Raw genomic sequence first — 15,857 nt, 5'->3', positions numbered from 1 at the left:
AACCTCATTTGTATCTCGACGTTTACAATCCGCGTACAAACCTATCAGGATTCTTAAAAATACCTCAATCGAGAAGTTGAACCGACCGCACTTCATCTACAGAAGAAAAGATCTATACACATGAAAAACTCTTGAACCCAAAGTCATAGTTTAACACGTACCGCGACGAATTCTTTAGCATTTATTAGCAAAAACAACCTTACGATTCCTTTTCAAAGTAGCCAATTTTGTCACAGCTTCAGCAGAACAACTTCGACCTTTCATTCGAATAAGTCTTATTATAACTTTGATATATACGATTGGTTTTCCTCATCGTTATCGGGGAACCTTTCATACTCCGCCATGTTATCATCAGCATTTAATCATCTAAAAACACAATTCGCCCAAAAACACCTCGGATTGATAATCGACGATTCAGATATGACTGCATTAAATGCAGAGGAAACAGTAAAATTTTAGATGGCCTAAATGGCCAAAAGTTTGATGATAAAGAAGGGAATGTTAGGAACGCTCGATAGAAAATTTAGTGCTGAAAAATGGATTGAGCTAACCGTGAAGGAAACAAAGAACAAATACAAGGAATGAACCTGCCTTCAAATAATGCAAATGATTCAGTGTCTGTTGAAACCGTCAGTATGAACCCTACTCCTTATTCTAAACTTTTTCAGATGATATTATTCATCATCATCTTATCTTAGATATTATAAGATATCTTCATATTTTCCGCTATACATATTCTCCATATTTCTAAAGATATTTTCACAACTATTCCTATCTGCAATCATCTATCTCCCCGTAATATCTGCGTTACAACATAAAAGAAACTGTGTTAGTTTCTAAATTCTGAAATCTTCAAGTTTAAAATATGAATGTTTTGAAGCAGTGTTGGGAACTGATGCGTGAATTAGTATAATATAATGAAACTTGATCAACTTCATTATATTACAGTAACTCATGTTAAATTTCTAATGGAATGTGATGATTCATAGTACCATCATCATGTGCCATGTTACACGGCTCTTACATTCTATTCAATCTCCAAACGTATTAGGAACATATCATCTTGATAGTTCTATTCTTCCTGGGTATTTTGGTAATTTAACGAATCAAAATCGTACCAATACCATTTCTTTCTAAAGAGCACTAGCTATGTTTATTTCAAATCTCATATCTACGAATTCCGGACCATTACAAAAGATGCTTAGTTGAAGAGGAAGAAAAGAAAAAGAATGAAGCTCCGAAATAAAAATTGTAGTAAAGATCGCAGCAATTAGGAAAGAACATTAACTGTGGATGACAATGATTATAGAAAACAAAAGCAATAACATCAAAGTATAAGGAAAGATATAAAACCCAACAACCACCCAGAAACTACAAACTGTGTATATCAATACGTATTGCAACGTAAAGACACGGGAGAATTAGAAACATTATAATTCCAAGGAAATCATAAAAGCGAATAGATTTTTCTAGCGGCAGATGAAAAGAAGAATAAAGGATATGAAAGTTAGAAGTATAATAAGAATCAGGATTGGATGGAGCATATCGACGAATATTTTAAAGTAGGAATTAAGGAGAAAGAATAGAAGGTGTGAGTTGTGGAAAGTAAGGAAACGAAGGAGTGGATTTATAGAGAAGTATCCGACAGAGAAATCGAAACAGATTGCCGCATTAAATCAAAGAAGATCTTGATCGCCGAAGAACCAAATCTTATTACGTAAAATTTTCTTTAAATCCCTTAAATTCCGGAAGTCAATAGTAACTACGTCATCGGTTGAAATGAATATATTTATTTACTCATTTCACTCTTTTGTGATAGCTTCACTCGTGCGCTTCACTTGATCGAATCGTTTTATCTATATCTCTCAATGATGATAAAACTCCATTATTACCTCATATCTGTCATGAAAACATTCCCATTGTTATCCATGACAACCTCTATCAAATTTCGGGGACGAAATTTCTTTAACGGGTAGGTACTGTAATGACCCGGAAATTTCCGACCAAATTTAAATCTTAACCTTTATATATTTCCGACACGATAAGCAAAATCTGTAATGTTGAGTCTAGAAAGTTTGAAATCTATATTCGGATAATCAGTTACCCTTTTACCATGTCTGACGATTCATGAACCATTGTGTAAATAAATATGTAAATATATATATAAATATATATATAAGAATTATATTAATAATTATTTGTAAATATATATACATAAAATGTATAAATATTAAATATAAAAGATATGTTAAAAAGATTACATAATTAGTAAATTGTAATATTAATATATAGAAAGTAATTACAAGTTAAAAATATAATTGTATTAGTAATATTATTATTAATTGTACATTTACTATTAATATTAGTATTATCAATATAATCATTATTATTATTATTTTACTTGCCAAACATCAACATTTATATTAGTAATATTATTATTTTATATATAACATAAAAATATGAAATCTGATGTATATAAATTATTATGTTATTAATATTGTTAACATTATTATTATCATTAATAATATTGATATTATTAAGGTAGTGTTATTATTAGCATTGTTAATAATAATATTGTTATCATTTTATTATTATGACATTTATTTAAATAATTAGTTTTATAACTAATAGTATTATTTATTATTAATATAATCTTTATTATTAATAATAGATTTATCAATTAATTGGATTACTATTACTATAAAACTATAAAAAGAATCAAACAAAAATCGTACAAGCTGTTACATCCAACTGTGTTAAACTTTAAAATCTGTCTCTAAATTGATTCCATATCACAAAATGATGGGCAATACAGTCCAATAATCTGTTTACAGTCTCTATCAACTATGAAATTTTTCTTATATATTCGGTATATAATTGGGTCATCGATTAAATTGATATAAAACAAAGGTTTTAATAAAACTTATGAACACACTCAATTAACTTCACATTCTCAATATCAAGTATTACTTCCATCTGTTTTTAATCGATTAACTCAGACCATGAAACCAAAAATAATTAAACAGGTCCCTTCTCTCTCTGTTCTTGAGTGACTTTCCAAAGAAATCAATTTTTTTAACAGATTTTAAAATCTAGAAATACAATTGTGTTTGCAATCGTATATTAAAACTTTCTGCAAAGCCGTTTATCTCAAATCTTAATAATGAAGTTGAATTTTGAAAGTCAAACATGAATTCTAAAAAGTCAACTTTTGTTCTTGAGACAAATTCGACTTTTCTGTTTCGATTGGAGTTAAACAAATGTTTCCAATAGTTTCCAGTAAGGTTTTACAAACTAATTTGTGTTATAAATTCTATCTAAAACGTTCTCATTTGAACAATCAATTTTTTTTTTTTAAAAACAGCGTCGGCAGCAGGAGCATTTTTTTATTTATTTTTAATTTTTATTTTTCTCGTTTTAATTAACTCAAGAATCATTCTAGATTGATTTTATCTCGTTGCAAGTCCAATAATCGAATTTATTATTCGTTGTTTAGTTATCGGTACCCCTGGTTGACTGAAATTTTTTTTAAAGAAGATGATAAAGGAAACTGTAGTAATAAGGGATATAAATAAACAGATGGGGTATAGTTCAGAAAAACAGGAACGGACGGTTGGTTAGGGGTGTGTACGTGTTAGCGAGGGGTCTCGGGTTCGAACCCCGTCTTGGACAATTTTTTTTAGAGAAAGCTTTAAAAAGGGTATACTTCTTTAATTTGAATACCATTTTTATTATTATTAATTATTATGAATAAAATTATTATTGTTAATAATTATGATTAGAATTATTAATATTATTGTTATTATTATTATTATTATTAATATTATTATTAATATTATTATTATTATTATTATTATTATTATTATTCCTAATAGTTGGAAGTATTAGTATTATTATCATTAGATTAATTAATAACATTATTATTATTATTTTTAATCTGTCATTCTTATTAAAATTTGTATTATCATTAAAATTAATATTTTATTAAAATTTCCATTTTTATTATTGAAACTATCATTTTTATTATTGAAATTATCATTATTATCAAAATTATTATTTTTACAAAAATTATCATTTTGTTATCGGTAAAACTATTTTCATTATTTTCACAACTATAATTACTATCATTATTAGGTATTATTACTATTATTATTATAAAAAAATACAATTTTTATTTATTATTGATATCAATTTATCAAATAAATATTAGTTACATAAAAATATAATTAGAACATATAACATAACTATATTAATATTCTTAAAGTATATATAAATTAAATATACATAATTAATTAGTAAAACCTATAAATTATTAACAAACATATCACTAATAATAATATATAAATCTATTTGTTTACCGTTATACGTGTTGATATATATAATTGAATATAGGTTCGTGAATCCGAGGCCAACCTTATACTTGTCAAATGGTGTTATATGTATTTTTACTACAAAATACATTAGGTGAGTATATAGTCCCTTTTAAAACTCTAAATATTTTGGGCTGAGAATACATGCGCTGTTTTTATAAATGATTTACGTTATGGACACAAGTGATCAAAAATAAATTCTACGTTGAGTTGTACCATGGCATATTTCTTTATACTTGGTAGCTAATATTTACGTAAGGAGCGTAAACGCGAATCCTGTTGATAGATCTATCGGGCCTGACAACCCCAACCGGGCTGGACGACCAGTTTTTAACGGTTGCACAGTACTTCGTTTCGTTACTACACTTGGTACGGTGTAGGGTTTATTTAAGAATATGCTGCTGTGATTTAAATGTTAAGTATGGTTACCAAGTGCTCAACGACTTTTCCATACACTTGCGAGTGTATTATGTATGAATATGAAATCTTGTGGTCCACAGTTATAACGCTGCTAGCATCAAACCTATATATCTCACCAACTTTATGTTGACTTTTTAAAGCATGTTATTCTCAGGTATGAATTAAGTCTTCCGCTGTGCATTTACTCATGTTAAGAACAATACTTGGAGTCAATCATCGCAAAGGAACCAAATGTTGATGACTTCGTCCGGATGGATTAGGACGGGTCCTTTCAGAATCGTTGCTATGTATATGGCATAATGTATATAATTTATCAAAATTATATGTTTTTTCTCATTAACTTATCATCAAAACATGTATGCTCTCGTTATTTTCATATACATGATATATCAAATCGCTATTCGCCCTCCGTACTGCATAAAGGGCATTTATTTTGTAAGAAAGTGTTGAAAATTTGTAATTTATTTCTGAAACAAATTGTGAATCAATCATAATGCTTTTATGTTGATAATGCATCATAAAAATGATAAATCTGTTGAAAGTATATTGTTAGAGAATGAATTGTATTCCGTTTTCCATATTGCGCTTAGGCGTTGTGCGGCTTTCCAAATACACTTGTATTTTATGTAAAATTTTTCTGCTTTCCGTATATAAATGGATTTATGCATTTGTGATAAACCATTCTATATGTCATGACATTTTAAGAGATATCGTATTTTTGGCTCGGTGCCCTCTAGCGAAGTAAACACTTACGCTAGCCGATCCCTTGTGTCTATAATGTTGACACAAGAGCCTCTACTACTGGGGGCATAAAAATGCCTTACCTTATGCAGGTAGGTATGAATGTTATGTTTTACATTCGTAAATCGTAACATTTTGGGTGAGAAAAAGATAAAATTTTATTGATATTCTTTTGCAGCACATGCAATATTTTGTACAACATCTTCGTATGGACAGGGTGATCAATCCCATTCAGAAAATTACAAAAATTGTATTGTGCTTTGTTTGAACTGATGAAAAATAAAAACATGCTAAACAAACTGTGTTGCACGATTCATGTTAACATAATGTTCTCCGTGCAGCGTGTTGCATCTTGCTTCTAAGATTCCCATATTTTGGGCGGTTTGAAATACTCATTCACATCATTTCTGTTAAACAACTGCCTTGACGGTCCTCCCCTAACAAAATTCTCCCGAGCTTCATAAACAACTGATCTCTCCCTTGCCGGTCCAACACACTCAGAGTGTATCACAGCGATGCCATTTGGAGTTGGAAATCGAAATTCTGCATGTGGAGTTGAAGTAAATGCTCCAAATTTCCGAATAGTTTGCCTTCCAAACAAAACATTGAATCTTGATCTGCTATCAAGAACAGTGAAGTCCACAATTTCAGTTCAGACTAGAGGGTGTGCTCTCAACGTTACATCCAGTTTCACCTTACCAAATGCCCTCATTGATTCTCCCGTGATTCCAGCAATCTTCAAGTTTGTGTAGTGAAGCCTATCCTTCACACTGAACGGATAATGTAACGACCCTGGATTTTCCAACGTTAATTATTAATAATTATTATTATTAATACTTGTGATTAAACAAATGTATTTTATTACATTTTCATGTTGCCATGATTGCCCGTACTTGATTTTAATTGCCCGAAACGTCTTTGCGACACACGAAACTTGCACGAATAATATATTTAGATATTATTTGCATTCATGATTAAGTTTTATTAATCATTTTAATTAACTAAGGTTATTAGTTGATTACTTGGGCCTTTACTAGTGTTAGTGGACTTTTACTTGAATTATCACTAAATTGGACTTGGGCTCACTTTAATGGACTTGATTAACCCACCCTACTTCTTATATGGACTTAATTAGCTCATCTAAACATGTAAGTATTACTTGTAAGTGTAACTAGCTAGTTTTGTTCATTTGAAATCTAGTTATCACATAATCCCCATGCATGCATCCTCATTATCTAACCTTTTAAGCTTTAACATACAAGGAACCAATGAACTAATCCCTCCCCCCCCCCCCCCTTGGAGCCAAAAGCCGTCGGCCTTTAGGCCTTTAGATGGGGTTTTGGTTTCAATTTTTCATTACTTACTAACTCATATTCTCTCATTTCCAAAAACATACACATACTTGCTTCATCTTTTCTCTCATTTTTCTTTCTTTCTTGTAAGTATTATGAACAACTCTTCTTCCTTTTCTTTGTCTTAAAAACCGTAGCCTAAGCTACCAAGATCATCATCATCATTTGTTGTTTGATACTTGCTCTTGTAGTGATTAGTTACTTGTTCTTGTTTATTGTTACTTACTTGTTGTTGTTATTTATTATTTACTTACTAGTTTCAAGAATCAAACTTACTAGTTTCATTCTTCTTTTATCTTGTAATTTCAAGAACACACAAGAACTAAACTTACTAGTTTATGTTCTACATATATTGTTTCAAAAGATTTAAGGTTCATGTGTTGTAAATCATACTTGTAATTCATGTTAGTAAACTTTAAATTTTACTTTCTTAAAGATCAAACTTTGGTTTGAATCTTTAAAGTATGCAACCCATGAACTCATTTACTTGTTTACTTAGCTTATTTATTTCATTTACTTGCACTTTAATTTCATGATTTATGTTCTTGTTGGTCAAATGTTACTAGTTAACTTTGATCTCATTAATCTTGAACTAAAGTTAACTTTAAAAGTTCAAGAACATGTAAGTAAGATTTCTTTAATTATAACTTTGTACACTTATGTTAGATCTAGACTTTTGAGTCTTGGATCTTCAAGATCAAACTAAGAACTATGTTCTACATCTTAAGATCTTGATTTCATAAGTTCACTTTCAAGTTTGTAACTTATTATTAGTTTTAAAGTTCATGTATGTGTTAGATCTAAGACTTTGATGTAACTTTGGTTCATCAAAACACTTGCAACACTTAAGTGAGTTGTGCTTCATGTCTTAGACTTACACTTGGGTTATGATGGCCAAACCTTGGTGAAAATGATGCAAACACATCAACGAGTTGTACACTTGAAGCTATATGCATCAAGGATGAGAACCGTGATAAGCATCGAGCACCAAGACCACCGGAACCCACTATTTTTCTGTTTTCTGTCTTCTGCCTACTGTTTTCTGGGTTCTGTAACAGACCAATACACCTGGGCTAATTTAACCTTGATTTTAAGATATATCTTTTCGAGTAGATAGTTTTTCATATAGGACTCATCTTAATCTGAGTTACGGTTTAGGATTTATGGCCCTCCAATCGTCACTATGTCCTTTTAACGTTGTGCAGAAATTTCTGACCTACTCGCACTTAGACCGTCGCCACGGTCAAACGAAGACGAGTTTTCTTCTGTAAATTTTACCACACTTAAAGGACTCATAGACGGAGTCATGGCCACTGGTCTCACCTTATTTCAGTAGGTGTAGAGGCCGTGGTGACTGACCGAACTCAGCCTTTGTTTTAAACTACTTTCATAAACGAAACCTACTTTACACCTTTTGTTTGATGATGAAAGATGATGACCTTTAAGACCTTATTTACATACTTTTGAACCTATTCAGACGATTTACTGACTTAGTACTATTTGATTTAGGTTGAGGACCCGTTTGGGCAACCTTCATTACTTGCTTACTTTCCGAGTCATACTTTACCGCTACTTTATCATTGTGAGTTATAGCATTCCTTTTTTACTTTAACTTATTTTGGGAACTGAGAATGCATGCGGATTTTATGTTTTACATACTAGGCACGAGTACTTAAACTTATATATCTGTGGGTTATACAACGGCATAAACATTCCCTTTAGCTCGGTAACGTTTAATCATTGGTTTTTGAACCGTGAACGCGAATCTTAGATATGGATCCATAGGGTTTGACATTCCCACTCGGGCTAGTAGCGCTAGCATTTAACGAGTGTTTAATACTTCGTAAACATACGCACTTGCCAAGTGTACTTTCAGGGGGTATAAACGTTAAGTTAGTTACCAAGTGCCCACGGTTAACATATACTTTATCTTACTGTTTTGAAACGCTCTTTGTAGCACTGAAATCTCGTGGCCTACCTTACATACTGTTATACTTAAACTATAGCTCACCAACCTTTGTGTTGACATTTTTAAGCATGTTTTTCTCAGGTGCTTAAGGTTATTTGCTTCCGTTGTCGTGCTAGTCTTGCCGTAGACACCCGCTGCTCTAGTGTTAACACCGCATGAACTGTTTATCTTGCATTCAAACTTTAATACTTTTGAACTATGTTTTGTAATGACCTAAGAGTCACATACATTTATTCATGCTTGCTATTCGTAGAAGCATACTGTTGGTGTAAAACAATTGACGTCGATTATGACGTCATATTTTTATCGTGAATGCAACTTCTTTTATTACAGCATATAGTACTTAACCTTGTAATGATCTTGTTGTTGATGATTCGTACACGATGGTTTTGTACGGGGCATCACATTTGGTATCAGAGCATTGGTTGTAGGGAATTAGGTTGCATTAGTGAGTCTAAGACCGACCCGAGTAGGATTTACTAATAGGACTAATCTACAACTTGCTAGTTTACTTGTTTCCGCTGAACTTACTGCATGCTGCTGCTTACTGTTACTGCTACATGCAGTATGCTACTACATGATTTCACTACTGTATGATATCACTTGCTTTCGATTGCATGCTACTTCTGTACGATTCGTTATTATTGCCATGCTACTTATTGTTATACATGATTTAAATTGTTGGCCTAATACGTGCTTGCTTTATGACTTACTGACATGGAAAATTTATTTTTCCTTGTTCAGATGTCGGATGTTCCACCTGCTATCGTTTTGGGCAGTTTAGACTCGTCAGCCACCCCACCTGCTGCTGCTGCCGACACACCGATCCCGCTACCCACCAGTGACTCCGGCGCTTCGTCTTCCGAAGCTAGTAGTAGTGCACCGGCACCAGTGGCTACTATTGACGGACACGTGGACCCTACGGAGATTCCAGCTCCGTCTGCTCCCGGACCCTCAGAGCCACAGCCCCGCATCGGTGGTGTTGTGATTCCCACGGAGTTCGGGGAAGGGCCATTCCGTTACCATATGCGCATGCCGTGCCGACGCGCTCCTAATAGACGTTTAGTGCCGATTCCGCCAGGCAGATACAGACAGATGATGGCTGCCCACGGACTGCCAGTTCAGCCACCAGTGCCACCACCACATGATTCGGATGACTCATCATCCGCCGATTCTTCATCAGATGACTCTTCCTCAGACGACTCCAGTGATGATGAGGACCCTGTTGATGTACCTATTCAGCCACCCTCCACCCCGCCGAAGAAGCGGTATCGCTTCGACGGTACCATCATTCCGGGGATCAACGGAGGACGAGCCTTCACTGACGCATTTTGTCGACGTCGTAGGGTTACCGCCCGTAAACGGCTTGTGCCGTACCCTGCTGACCCACATATACGTAAGGTTCCCCGTTACGTACTGACTATTTCTGGAGCCGGAACGTCTGCACCCCGTTTCGTGCGGTCCGCACCACCGGCACCACCCGCACCACTTGCACCGCCTGCCCCACCATCTCCCTCTAACGAGGAACTGAGGAGGGAGGTGGGAATCCTTCGAGCTCGGGTTACTGAGCTTGAGGAGCAGTTGGCTCAGGTTTTAGACATCCTACACCCACCTTCACCGTAGGACCTTTTGTATTAGATTTCATGATGTAATCTAGTTGTAGTTTCATATTTCACTTATGTATTGTACGAATCTATCATGATGTATGAAACTTATTATTAACGAATGGAAACTTTGTGATGTTACTTTTTGCACAAGTTTTCTATTTACGTTACTGTATGGTGTTTTGCGGTACTTGTAACAACTTGCGTTACTTAATTAACATGTGTTGTGTTGTTTACATGTTGGTTGTTATATACTATATTATTATATATTAAATGTTGGATTTTGACTTGAGTCAAAATGTTTATATAGAACACCATGGCTAACGGTCGATCCACACCTACTGCTGCTCAAATTGAAGAGATGATCCAAGAATGTGTAGCCGCGGCCATTGCGGAAATGCAACCCCAAGCTCCACCGCCACTGCCACCACCACCGGTTATTCAACCCGTTCGAAATGGGTGTACTTACAAGGAATTCCAGAGCTGTAAACCACATAACTTCAGCAGCACCGAGGGACCAGTTGGTCTCACCAGATGGTTCGAGAAACTTGAATCAGTATTCCGAGTTAGCAACTGTTCGGAGGACAACAAAACCAAATTTGCTTCTTGCACGCTGTCTGACGGCGCGCTCACGTGGTGGAACACAATGGCACAGGCACAAGGCATTGATGAGGCGTATGCTACGCCATGGGAGGAATTTAAGTGTGCCATGATTGAGGAGTATTGTCCGAGAACCGAAATCCAAAAGATGGAAATGGAATTCATGCAGTTAAAGGCCGTTGGGAACGACCTTGATGGTTACAACAGGAGATTTTTGGAACTAGCCCTGATGTGTCTGACAATGGTCACTGTAGAGACCCATCCTAATCCATCCGGACGAAGTCCATATCGATTATAAACGATTCACAACAGTTGATTACATCGCGAGGTACTTGACCTCTATATGATACATTTTACAAACATTGCATTCGTTTTTGAAAAGACAATCTTTCATTACATCGAAAGTTGACGGTATGCATACCATTCATAATATATCTAACTATAATTGACTTAATAATAAACTTGATGAACTCAACGACTCGAATGCAACGTCTTTTGAAATATACCATGAATGACTCCAAGTAATGTCTCTAATATGAGCTAATGCACAGCGGAAGATTTCTTTCATACCTGAGAATAAACATGCTTTAAAGTGTCAACCAAAAGGTTTGTGAGTTCATTAGTTTAACATAAATAATCATTTCATAATTTTAATAGACCACAAGATTTCATATTTCCATTTCTCATAAACATACGTCCCGTGCATAGAGACAAAATAATCATTCATATGGATTGAACACCTGGTAACCGACATTCACAATATGCATATAAGAAAATCCCCATCATTCTGGGATCCTCCTTCGGACATGATATAAATTTCAAAGTACTAAAGCATCCGGTACTTTGGATGGGGCTTGTTGGGCCCGATAGATCTATCTTTAGAGTTCGCGTCAATTAGGGTTTCTGTTCCCTAATTCTTAGATTACCAGACTATAAAGGGGCATATTCAGTTTCGATCATTCAACCATAGAACGTAATTTTGATTACTTGTGTCTATTTCGTAAAACAGTTATAAAAATAGTGCATGTATTCTCAGCCCAAAAATATAAAGGGTAAAAAGGGAAATAAAACTCACCTAATGTATTTTGTAGTAAAAATACATATGACAATATTGAACAATGCAGGGTTGGCCTCGGATTCACGAACCTATATTATTCATATTTATATTAAGAACATATAATCGTAATCGAACAAATTTATATATATATATATATATTATTAATGATATAATTTTTATATTAATAAATTATATGTTATTCCATCTATAATAATTTCAATATAGTTAAGAGTTATATTATATATCTTTTTATATAAGTACTCTTTTGTTTACATAATATAGTTATAATAATACTAAAATAAGTAAAATGATAGAATAATAATTTTTCTTAATAATAATATTGGTTGTATTAATAATAATTTTTATAAGAAAAGAAATTATACATATTTACAGAAATGATACTTTTTAGTAATGATTATGTTAACTTTTATTAATAACAGTACTCGTTAATGATAATCATTTTAATGAAGTGATAATATTAATAATAATACTTCTATCAATATTGATAATACTAATAATATACTTATGTTAATAATAAAAGTTCTAATATTTATAAAACAATAATAATAATAATAATAATCATAACCATAATAGTGATAATAATACTTAAAAATGATAAATTCGGTAATATTATTAATAATACTTATAATAATAATATGATAAAGTTAATAATAATGTTGATAACGATAATAACAATAATACTTAAGGACAATACTAAATTGAAAATTTTATCATTTATGATAATATTTATAAGCCTAATAATAATAATAATACTAATAATATACGACTAGTAATAATGATAATGATAATAACAATTATGTTAATGATAATCATAATAATAATGTTAATAATATTAGTCATACTTATTTATATTAATGATAACCATGATAATAATAATCATAATAATAACAATCACAATACTAATAATAACAATAGTAATAATAAATATATCAAATTATACCTTAGAAGTGTTAAAAATAAATAAGCTGACTGGGAGGGAACTCGAACCCGAGACCTCTCGCTAACACAACACCACACCAAACCACTTCTCTGACTTTGTCTTTCTGATTATAATTCGTTACTAATTATTCATAAACCGTATTCTTTTCTTCATACCATCATCATCTATGCTATACCCACATCATCTTCATTAAGAACATCATCAAAACATCATACAATAATACGGCTTCATCAACGTTTGTTATCATCTTCGAATCCTTATGCTAATCTAATCTTCAACATCATTCTAGTATTACCATTACTAAATTCTAATCGGTCCACTACTTCATTTTCTATTATTATGCGGCTCACAACACAAATTAAGAGCCAATCCCTATAAACAAACACGGCCCAAGTATCATTTGATCAAATCTATTCGTTATCTGTTGGCAAGGAAATCGAAAAGCAGCCTGGTTACTTACGTACAGCATAACTTGAAATTAAGAAGTCCATAATCCTTTAGCAACATAGTATATGGTTTCTTTAATCAACAAGTGGGATTTCTTGTTGTGTACATGTCGGTCAAATGAAAATAGAATATAGCAAAGTCTCGATTTTTTTTTGAAGATTAAATTAATCCTGAGCATGCTATAGTGATCCCACTAATATAAAAAGGTTGGAAAGTGATTGAGGGTTTACATCATACCTTTAAAATCCCACTAGTGGGTGTCGATCAAATGAAAAAGGAAACAGAAAAGTACAAGTTGCAGTTTCGATGGGTTTGAAGGTTTTATTTTATTTTTTTATTTTTTTTTGTTGGTCTTCAACTAGCAATAACAATAACAGTAAGGTATCAATTAAATGGATCCTTGTTGGGTTTCGGTTTTGGATTATAGAAGGAAGGTGGTTGTGTTGGTGATTCATGATGGTTCTCGATGGAAATGAAAACAGAAAAACAATGGAGAAGCAACGAAACAGTAAGCATAAGAGTAGCAATGAGTGGCTATTTAGTTCAACAGAATTTTGCAGCATACGCTGCTATTTGGTCAGGAAGCAAGAACGAAAAAGAAAAAATAATGAATAAAAGGAAACGGGTGTAGTTAGTTTACATGGTTGTTTTGATCAGCAGTTTTTGGACAGAAAACAGCCATAGCAGTGGCGATATGCAGTTCACGATGGTGGTGGTCATGGGTTTCTAACAACACCGAAAAGAGAGAGAGAGATGAATGAGAGAAAGAGGGTGATTTTTCGTGTTCGATGGTGGTGGTGTTTTAATCGAGCTTTTAATGGTGGTGTATTACCGATGAGGTAAAAACAGAAAACGAGCAAGTGTGTGACGATTGGTTTCCTTTTACATGTTTAAAAGAGAGAGAAGGATATAGAGAGAGAATGATTGTTTACGGTGATGAATACGGTGGTTCTAATGATGATGATAGTGGGTGCTTTAAGGTGACGATTTTCGAGTAACAAGAGGATGAAATAAATAGGTCTTATGATCAAGATGATGATTTGGAGATGATAGCCGATAGTGGGTATTTAAATGAAGGTGATCGGAGATATGGTTGTTTTGATATTGAGGTGATCAAATTGAGGTGATCAAGTATGAATGTGGGTGTGTGTTGGAATGGAGATGGTTGCTCTATTTTTCTGTAATCTATCTAATCTATATGTACATGCTGTATATAAAATGCATATGTATATAAATGTGTAGGATATTGACTTAATATGTCACTTGGTCAGAGAGACATAAGCGAGTAAATCAAGTGGGAGACATAACAAACTATATTCTCAATCATTCAATCAATTACACTGTAATCTAATCTATCAATTTGGCACAGTAATCAAATAGTAAAGTTAATATAAATCACGGATGGTGTTTGTTATATGTCTCTCGTGCGTATATGTAGATAGATTAGAGATGTTAAAAGAGATAGGAAGTCAATCAAGGAGGTAATTTAAAAAAAATAGGAAAAGGAATGGAAACTGATTCGTTAAATTAATTGATCTTATAAATTACATTTACATTTAATATTATTAATTAATATATATTAATAATAATAATAATAATAATAATAATGATACAATATTATAAAAATAATAATACTAAATAATAATATTTTAAATAAAAATATATAAAAAGAATGAAGGTAATAATAATATTAAAAATAATAATAACAATACTACTAATAATAAATAATAGAAACAATAATGATAATAAGTTGTATGTTACTATTAATAACAATAATATTCATAAATAAATACTTAATTTATTTTGTATATTCATAAATAAATTCTAAGTCATGAGGAAAATATTGTAAAGTATGATTTAGAAATCAAAAAGGAATCTCCACTAACTTTTGTCTAACCCTCGTTAAGTGACACTTTGTTCTTACTTATAAATCACTTTATCATTTTCCGAATATTGATAAAAGAATATATCTCTTAAATCATAGTGGACCTCATAATAGAGACTGGTAATCATATCACGATGTATCTGATAAATCAATCATTTGATATTATCTTTTAATTCCGTCGATAAATATATTGAAACAAATACGTTCATGTAAAGTATTATACATCTAATACTTTGTTAACGTTTTCAGTTAATATAATAATATATTATATATACATATCTATATACACATAAATGTTCGTGAATCGTTGAGCATAGTCAAAGGGTAATTTATTACATGAATATAGATTTCAAAACTTTCGAGACTCAATATTACAGATTTTGCTTATCGTGTCGGAAACATATAATGATTAAAGTTTAAATTTGATCGGAAATTCCCGGGTCATCACAGT

This window comes from Rutidosis leptorrhynchoides, chromosome 3 (assembly GCF_046630445.1).
Source record: "Rutidosis leptorrhynchoides isolate AG116_Rl617_1_P2 chromosome 3, CSIRO_AGI_Rlap_v1, whole genome shotgun sequence".
NCBI classification, from domain to species: domain Eukaryota; kingdom Viridiplantae; phylum Streptophyta; class Magnoliopsida; order Asterales; family Asteraceae; genus Rutidosis; species Rutidosis leptorrhynchoides.
Note: the sequence above shows the minus strand (reverse complement) of the source record.